This window comes from Otolemur garnettii, unplaced genomic scaffold (genome assembly GCF_000181295.1).
Source record: "Otolemur garnettii isolate 467f Iridium unplaced genomic scaffold, OtoGar3 scaffold00004, whole genome shotgun sequence".
In the NCBI taxonomy this organism is placed as follows: domain Eukaryota; kingdom Metazoa; phylum Chordata; class Mammalia; order Primates; family Galagidae; genus Otolemur; species Otolemur garnettii.
The window spans coordinates 41252913-41262763 of NW_003852399.1; positions in this window are offsets into that span (position 1 = coordinate 41252913).

Consider the following 9851-nt stretch of genomic DNA (forward strand, 5'->3'; position numbering starts at 1 on the left):
GGCACTCTACCCAGGGGGATAGCTTGAGGCTCTGTCTCAAAAAAAAAAAAAAAAAAGAAAGAAAACTGTAGATTTTTTTTCCAAGTTTCCTATATGGCTAGTCTTGATTGTATTACAGGTATGTGATAATATAAGGAAATAATTTGTTCTATTTATATATTATATGAGGAACAAAAAAGACTGAGTTTTTTCTGTAATAAAACAAATTCACCACTATTACTACCCAACTATAGAACCTCCTTTGATAGGTTTAGGTGGTTAGGCTGCAGTGTTTAGCCCCTAAATGTCACACTCAATCTGACTGTGACCAGACTACCTGAAACCCGAGGGCAGAATATATTGAGAGCCTTGTAAATGGTAAATGGAAATGATGTCACTGGTTGCCATGGTAAGAGAGTCAGGGCGTAAGCAGGAGTTGGCTTCCTGATATAACAGATTTCAAAGGCAGCCCCCCTTCCAACAAAAAATACCTGCTGTGAATAAAGGTGCCTGAAATCCTGCTACTAAAAAAAATAATAATAAAACTCAATCTCCGGCAGTTCCTTACAGCATTGTAAATGGACTAAGGCATTGCCATATCCCTGACAGACAGCACAGTATTTGTTATATATTCAGTGTTCAGGAATACTCATTGAAGAAAATACAATTGTTAGGGTGTAATTACAGAAAAAATTTCCAGGCCTTCAACACAAGTGGTTAGATGGGTGTTTAATCTGTCTGAATGGAACTGTTGTGTTCTGGAGTCACAATTAGAATAACTTTTAATAGTGAATTTTTTTAAATATAAATTCTTTAATAATTTAAAGTCAGAGATGAACTTGTCACAGAAATAATAAAAAATTTCATTGAAGTACACATAGATAAGATTTATGGATCTTGAAGGCACAAACTGATGAGTTTTGATAATTGTATTATGCTACGCAACCACCTTCCAAATTAGACAGACAGAGAACATTATCTGCGTATAGATAAAATGTTCTGTACATTGTTGACGGGCAGAATGTTTTCATGTTATGAATGTGGATCATTTGTGAAATACATGTATTGAGGATATCTTCCCTATGACAGAATTTACCTATTTTGGGTGGTGCCTGTGGCTTAAAGGAGTAGGGCGCTGGCCCCATATACAAGAGGTGGCAAGTTCAAACCCAGCACTGGCCAAAAACTGCAAAAAATAAAAAAAAATAAAAAAAGAATTTACCTATTCTATCTTTCAATATCTTCTTATAATCAGAAGTTATTCTTTTTCTTAAGAAAAATGTATCATATTTTCCCTTCTGTTTAGTGGTTTTGTTACTTGTACAAAAACTATCTCTCCTTAATCCAAGTTCAAAAAAAACCAAACAAACAAAACTACACTCTTGTATTAGCAGTGGTTCTCTAAAGAAAAAGAATCAATAGGATATGTAAGGACATATGAGGAGATTTATAACTGGAATTGATTCACATGACTATGGAGGACAAGAAATCCTGCTTAGTGTTGTCCGCAGGCTGGAGAGCCAGGAAAGCCAGTGGTGCAATTCAGACCACGCTGGAAATCAATGATCACTCTCAACTCAAGGCTGAAGGCCCAAGAACCAGGACCTGTGTCCGAGGGCAGAAGATGAATGTTCCAGTTCCAGAATAGAGATCTACTCTGCTTTCCTCTGCTTTTTGGTTTAGACCCTTAAGGGACTGAATGGTGCCTGCTTCCAGCAATAAGGGACAATCTTAGTTAGCCCTAATTCCAGTGCTGCTCTATCCCAAAAACATCCTCAAAGACACAACCAGAAATAATTTTTTACCAGTTATTTGGGTATTCCTTGACCAAGCCAAATTGGTACAGAAGAAGTAGCTGCCACAATTCGTGTTTTCTGTAGAAAGTATGTAGTTTTAGTTTTGTTCAGATTCCTAATCCTTTTGAATTGTTTTTAACTTTTTATATATAAAGGTAAACTTCAAGGTTTATTTCCCTAAGTGGATATTTAGTTGTTTCAAGGTCATTTTCTGAGTTTCTTTCTTCCATGTCAAATTGCTGCCTTGTGTATGTCAAAAATCAATTGATAATACAAAGTGTCACCAAAATAGCTCCTAAAAGTGGTTATGTTAATCAGTTAGATGCAAGAATTCCACATTGTATATCAAATAATCACATTGTACCCCACAAATGCAGTTATGCACAGTTACGATTTGATAATGAAAAAAAAAGGATGAAAGATAATATGGTGTCAAAAATGGAACAAACCATCCAAACTTCTATGACACAGATTTTGTAATTGAAAATAACTTGTAAATAAACTTGTCTATCAGTAAATGTTTAAAAAAAAACATACAAAAACAAAAACAAAAACCAGTAGCTCCTAAAGTCACCATACACCACATGAAGGAAAATGGGGCATTGTAACTGAGTATTTTATTTATAATATAGTCAATACAAAATTTTAGAAAATATTTACAAATTATCCTCCACATTTGGCCCCATCTTTTCAAAATTTCATAATAAATGTATGTCACACATAAGACATATTCTTATATATTAGTTGTATATTCTTCTGTTTTCTGAATATATGAAATACACATGAAAATTTAATTATTTATAAATACTTTATTTATATTTGTATAATCATTCATATTTATTTATATTCATATAAATAACTATTTTTGAATATTCTTATTTATAAATATTTGGGTATTTAATTCTGTGGAATGTCTTGGCAATTTTCTCTACAAATATCTCTCCAAGATCATAACAATTTTCTCTTTTCTCATTTTCTGTGACTCTAAAAACATACATGTTTAACTTTTGATACTTTTCCATATTATCTCAAATGCTCTCTCTCTATTTTATTTTACTCTTTTGTGCTTCAATTTCATTAATTTTAAGCGACTTCAAGCTCTCCATCTATTTTCCTTGTTGGTAAGGTAGAGGGATAAGTCAGTTTAAGCTATACTTGAACTATTTTTCTGTTTCTTGTGTTTATTTTAAATGAAGTAATCAGTGGTTTCAAATCACTGGTTTTGAGGTGGAATCGGATTTCATTTTTGGTTGAAATTGGTTTGTGGTTACTTGGCAACACCCTAAAAGGTCCTCTCTGCTTTACAAACTAGCCACCGAGTTTTGGGAATGCTTAGATGTTTCCCTGGAGCTCCACGTGTTGCTTTCTGCACCTCAGGAAAGATCTCTCCATGGTGTTGTCCTTGTGTGGCTTTTGGGGGTCACTGCTGTCACTTGTGAAGACTTTATGAAGTGATTTCTCTCAACTATCCTACTCTTTATGCTGCCTTTTTGGACTCTTGCGATGAACTCACAAAGTCTCCGTGTTCCTCTGGGGCATCTCTGTCAGCTTGCTTTTTCTGACCCCGTCACTCTCACACGCCTGTCATGCATTCACAAAGGACCCTTGCACTTTAGGGAATTTCTCTCCACTTTTCTGAGCTACTGCCTCAGCCTTTGGTGAGGTGTTGCTCTCTACTGACAGAGGCTCCCCTGGTACCTTAGCGCTTCTCACCTGTTTCCAGCTTTCAATAAGCAGGACCTGACCTGCTATACCTTGGGTTCTTTATCTTACTATTCCTGCCCTGCCCCTAACTGCCAGGTGCCGACACTCAGTTTACAAGAACTAAGTTCCTGGGTCTTCTTTGGCAGCCCCACCTACCTGGCTTCTGGCTCTGATGTACTCATTCTCTGCACTTAGTGAAGACCCTCAGGACAGAACTGGCAGGTGAATTACCATGATTGTCATTCCTTAAAATTGTAATCAGTCAGGCTAATTTCAAAGCCATGTCCTTTAAAAGCTTATTGAAATTTATGCTACTTACTTCTTACTCCAATTGATATAGTGTTGGCTGATGCTTGTGCCATGCTCAAAATTGTTAGCAACTGTGAACTTTTTACCTAAGATTTATTTCAATTAAGTTTCTTTGCATCTGCAGCTTGCTAATGATTCTTATTAGATTTCTTCACTGTTATTATAGGAATGATGCTTTTCTGAGTTCTAATTGGAAGAAAAAGCCAAATGCTTTAGCTTTACCTTCTGCAGTTTTTGCTTTATAGACTAAGTGCTTGAGGCAGGTGGATATAATTATTTTAAAGGTCCATCTACTATAAAACTAAATTTTTCCAAAAAATCCCTGTATTTATGATGTATAATGAAATTATATATGCTTACCCTGGAATATAGCTAATGAGAACAATCTTGAATGAATCTGTGATTAGAGAAATAAAAAATGAACAGTTTAATTTATTTGAGCTGTAATGAGTAATCTGTTGCTGGCCCTTTTCCCATTTTAAATTCAATGGCTCTTAACTTAATAAAATGAAATAAAACTTGGGCTTTTTATCTGTCATTGGGGCTTTTCTGTTATCGTCCATCAGTAAAACACTACAGTTCAACCTAGGTATTATAACTTTCTCTACTCCTACTTTTAAGACACCAATTGATGGTAATGTCCTATCAAAGCATAGCTTTAAAAGTAATTATTAAAGGAAAATAATCTCCAAAAAATGAATAAGTAAAAATGTCCAAGTTTTTTTTACATATTTATGGTGAAGAAGTAGTGAATTTATAGTTCAGTAGATTAGTGAAGTTCTACTTAGTCTTTATTTTTTTTTACAAGATAAAATGCAAGAAATGTACACCTAAAATCCATTAAAAGTCATCATACATTGCCCTCACACTGCTTTTGCTGATACAATTATCATCTTACCTTTATAATCTTAGTCTATTAGAGATAAAATAGATTTTTAAAAGTAATTTCCAGTTATATCAGCATAATAAATATTTTTACTGCGATTAAAGGGGAGTCATTGATTTTACATTCACACTCAAAATGATTTTCTACTTAAAAGATTATTACTACTTTCTACCAATACCATTGATTATTGAAGTGACAGCATCTGAATCTTGAACTTTAAGTCAATTGTACTATTAGGAGATAGATCTAAGGATATACATTTATTTTTCTTAGATAGAAGCATGTTCAGAAACTTGCTAGTACTTTAATGGTTATGCAATTTAGCATTTACCAAATTTTTGGTTTTAGGGTCCCTATACATCACTAATATTATTAAGAACCCTTAGGCTAGGTGCAACGGCTCACACCAATAATCTCGGCACCTTGGGAGTTTGAGGCAGAAGAAAACATGAGGATAGGAGTCCAAATCCAATTTGGGCAACAGAGCAAGACTCCTGCCTCCAGAAAAAAGAAAAAGGAACAAATCTAAAAAGTTTTATTTTATATTTTTATTTATATAAAGTTACCATATTAAAATTAAAACTAAGATTAAGCAAATGTATTTATTTTATTTAAAATAAAAGTAAACATATTACATATTTTATAATATTGACATAATTAATCCTTTTATGCAGATAACTTTATTTTCCAAAATATTTTATCTATTTCCTTAATGTTTGATTTAATTCAAGTCTACTGGATTTTCACATCGATTTTTTATTCTAGCTATTACAAGTTCACATGTAATGTAGCCTTAGAAATTCTCTACTGTGTATTATTGTGAGAATGAAGGTGAAAAGGCAAATCTTATCTTTATATTATGAGGAAAATAATTTGAGGCATGCAGACACCCTGAAAGAGTCGAGTTATCCCTAAATATTCTTGGATTACATTTTCAGAACCATTAATCTAACATATGCAATGTTTTACCCTGAAATATAATGGGTTAACTATATAAGAATTTGTGGATAATCTTATCATTAAACTCTTATAATACTTGGTACCTTTATAGTGGTCTCTTTCTGTTTTAAAACTTTCTCCAAATGTCTGGTACTGTGAAAATTCTCTAAAAAATTTTTTTAAAGAAAATTTGATTCCTAAAATATGATGGCCCTAAACTAATTGCATCATCTATTTTTTTTTTAATGGAAGTCTCAGGGAAACTGCTGTATTATAGCAGTTTTCTACATGGGAATTGAGCACCCAGGCCCCCTTTGTGCACCTCAGGGGCATGGATAACTCTAGTTGGAAGACCGTGGAACAAGGACAGAGGGCTTTCTTAGGACTTTAAAAAATTCTTAGCATGACAAACATATTTCATTGTTGAAACAATCCCATAACATATAAGAGCATCTGTACTTTGTTAAACCCACATCCTGTGATTTCTTAGTTGAATTGTTGATTTCTTTCTTTCCTTTTGAGACAGAGTCTGACTTTATTGCCCTTGGTAGAGTGCCATCAGACGCCCACAATGCCCAGATATTTTTTGTTGTTACAGTTTGGCTGAGGCTGGGTTTGAACCCGCCACCCTCAGTATATGGGGCCAGTGCCTTACTCATTGAGCCACAGGCACCGCCTTGTTGATTTATTTCTTGAACTCTCAATAAAATTTCAATTCTCACTTATATGTACCTCTTTTTGTACTGACAGTGCCAAAGAATAGTTGTGCTATTGACATACTCAACTGCAGAAGCCAGAAGTCTGAAAATCATCTTAAATCCTCCATTTCTTTATTCCACTATAGCTAATAAATAATTATACTATTTTTTTAAAAAAATTTTCAGATTAATATGAGGTACAAACAATTAGGTTGCAATGTTTGCATTTGTCAGGTTAAGTCCCTGTTGTAGTTGAGTCCTGTACCCAGGAGGTGTGCCATGTTCCCCTACATTGTGCCCATTTGGTGGAAGGACACCTCCCTCCTCTCCTCTTGTCCATTCCTCTTCTTCCTCCCTGCAACTTGAACTTGACAGAGTTTTCCTCTTGTATGGGCATGTATTAGATAGTCTACTGGCTTCATGTTAGAATTGAGTACGTTGGATATTTGCTTTTCCTTTCTTATGATGTTTTACTATGAAGAATGTATTTCAGTTCCATCTAGGTTAATATAAAAAGATATAAAGTCTTCATCTTTTTATGGCTAAATAGTATTCCATGCTATACACATACCAGATTTATCACACTCTGTATTACTACCTATTAAGTGAGTAGACATATCAGGCTCTCATCCCTCCTATGTAGACCCAGTATCATTGTCACATTTAGTCAGTGAGTTTCTTTTCTGGTCTTTTTGAATATTTCCTAAATGTTCTTCCTTCATTTGAGCTTTCTGCAATTGTAGTCCATCAACGAAATGCTGCTCACGTTGTCATTATAACAAATATTTTTGATCCTGTCATCTTTTCTCAAAGTTCTTTAATGGCTATTTATTACCTAAATGATATTAATGAAAAAAATATTAATGATCTGACTCTGTAAGACTCTCTTCGGTACTATCTTCATGTTCTTACAAGTTTGTAAATAAGGATTGCCATATATTTTCATTAATAATACCATATTTTATCTGGTACACTCCGGTCCTCATTTACAGTGCAGCAATACACACAGCAGCTGATAATTCTTCCATAGAACTGCCTCAGTTGCCTGTGCATTTTTTTGGTTACTTGCCACTCTTCATACAGTTTTAAACACCCTTCCTGTATTTAATTTCCAGCAAAAACAAAGACATATCAATATTTCGATATGAGACTCCAGAGATAAAAGTAATATTACTATCTTACTTTGGAGGAATGGACAGTTTAATGACAAAATATACCATCTTTTTATTGATTTTATCAATATATTTTCACTGATATTCTTAAATCTCATCTTAAACATGCAGATTCCCTAGTAAGTTAAACAGTTCTCAGAAGTAACCATTCTTTCCCTTATGACCAACTTATTTCTTTTAAATGTATCCAATACCCATATTATTTGGAATATTGAATATCAGACATATTTGTATGTCTAATATCCCAAACTTCATCAAGGCAAAAGTGTTCACTTTTGGATTTCAATTCCATTTACATAGTACAAGCTCAATAATGTTCATGGCATTAACAAGTGCTAATACTCTGAAAGTTATTTGTCCATTTGTAACTACTTTCTTTATTTCTCACATCATATTAAAGTCGTTGGGTTATGCTAATAGGTAGTAGAACTTGATTACAACAGTGTCTTACAATTAAATTAATGTTAATACATAACTATACCTTTGCTAATTCCAAAGGCTGTTAAATTTCTATGTAACTCAAGGTAATCTAGTTTAACTTATTGTTTTAAAGGCATACTAAATGAAATCTTCCAAAATAATCAGGGAAAGTTAGATCAATTAGGTGTGACAATTAAGTTTGTGAACTTGCTGCCATGCACTTATGTTGATGGCACTGTATAAAGAATTCAACAAGGGTTCATAACTTTGGTATAACAATATCTCATAGCTGTTTTTACTTAGACATATGGAGGTGTGTTGCTGAGTGGCATTCATTAATGTTATTATGTGGTTTTGTATGCTATAATAAGAATGTTAGAGCTTGAATTAGAGTAACAAACAAACACTAAATTTCTTGTTAAACTTGGCAAGAGCGAAAGTAAAATCATCACTCTCATTCTTGCCAAGAGCCCCAGTTTATAGGGATAATGCCATGAAGAAAACAGCAGGGCACAAATGGATTAAACATTTTTTCTGAAGGAAAGAAAGTGTCACTGATGAAGAGAGGTTCTGAAGGCCAGTACCAAGCGGAACTGGCGAAAACATTGCAAAAATTCATTGACTCATGAGTCAAAATCATCAGCCAATTGTGAGGAGCATAACAGACCAAGCAATCATTAGTAGAAAAATAGTTAGGAAAATCATAACCAAAAATCTTGGCATGAGAAAAGTGTGTGCAAAAATGGTCTCACAGGAGCTCACTGATGAACGAAAACAAAGGAGAGTCATAACTTGCCAAGACCTTTTGGAGAGCCAAGACAATGTTATGAACCATGTTATCACTGTGGATGAAACATGGGTGTACCAATACGACCCTGAAACAAAGCAAGCCTCACAGTGCACAATGGAAGTCAGTCAATTCTCCATGATCAAAAAAATTCCATCAGTCCAAATCAAGAATCAAAACGATGTTGCTGTTTTAGATATTAGAGAAATTGTTCATTATGAATTTATACCAACTGGAAAAACAGATAACCAAGTTTAGTACTAGGAAATGCTAAAAAGGCTAAATGAAAAAGTTAGACAAAAATGACAACTCTTCATGAGCAACTCGTGACCAACTTACACAGCACTGTCTCTAGAAAAGTTTTTAGCCAGTAAACAAATAACTGTACTGGAACACCCTCCCTGCTCACTTGTCTGGCCCCCAAAGACTTTTTTCTTTCCCAGAAGTTAAAAGAAATATCGAAAGGAAAACATTTTGATGACATTCATGACATTAAGGGTAATATGATGACATTCTGATGACCACTCCAGAATAAGAGTTCCAGAATTGCTTTGAATGGTAAACTAGGTGTTGATCTTGTCACACAGCTTCCCAAAGGGAGTACTTTGAAGGTGACCATAGTGACATTCAGTTATCAGTTATGAAGCACTTTTTCTAGGATAAACTTGCACGCTTCATGGTCAGACCTCATATGCCTCTTGCCTTCCAAGGAAATTGATGCTTTCTTAACCAGAAGACAATATATATATATATTTTTTTGTTAATGTGTTTATATTCCCAGCCAGATAATAGCTTATTTACTCAGCCTATCATTGTAGGGGGAAAAAAAAAAACTTTCTGAAGTATCTATAAATTTTGCTGTCTGGGACAGAATTAGCAATTCATAATGAAAAAAAATCACCATAGCTGTGTAATTAGTATTAGTAAGTCCCTACTACGTAAATTGTGGTTTTCTTTTCTTTCCATTATCAATTTAAGATGATCTTAATTCTAAGAAATAGAAAACTCAATTCAAACATATTTAAACAATAACTGAAATGTATTGAGTGAAGGATGTGGCAAGGTTTGCTTAAAATTCTCTAAGCTTGTGATCCCCCTATATTGGGTACCTCTTCCCATTGGCTTCTACCACTTTAGCAAATTGTTTCAGCAATTATGTGT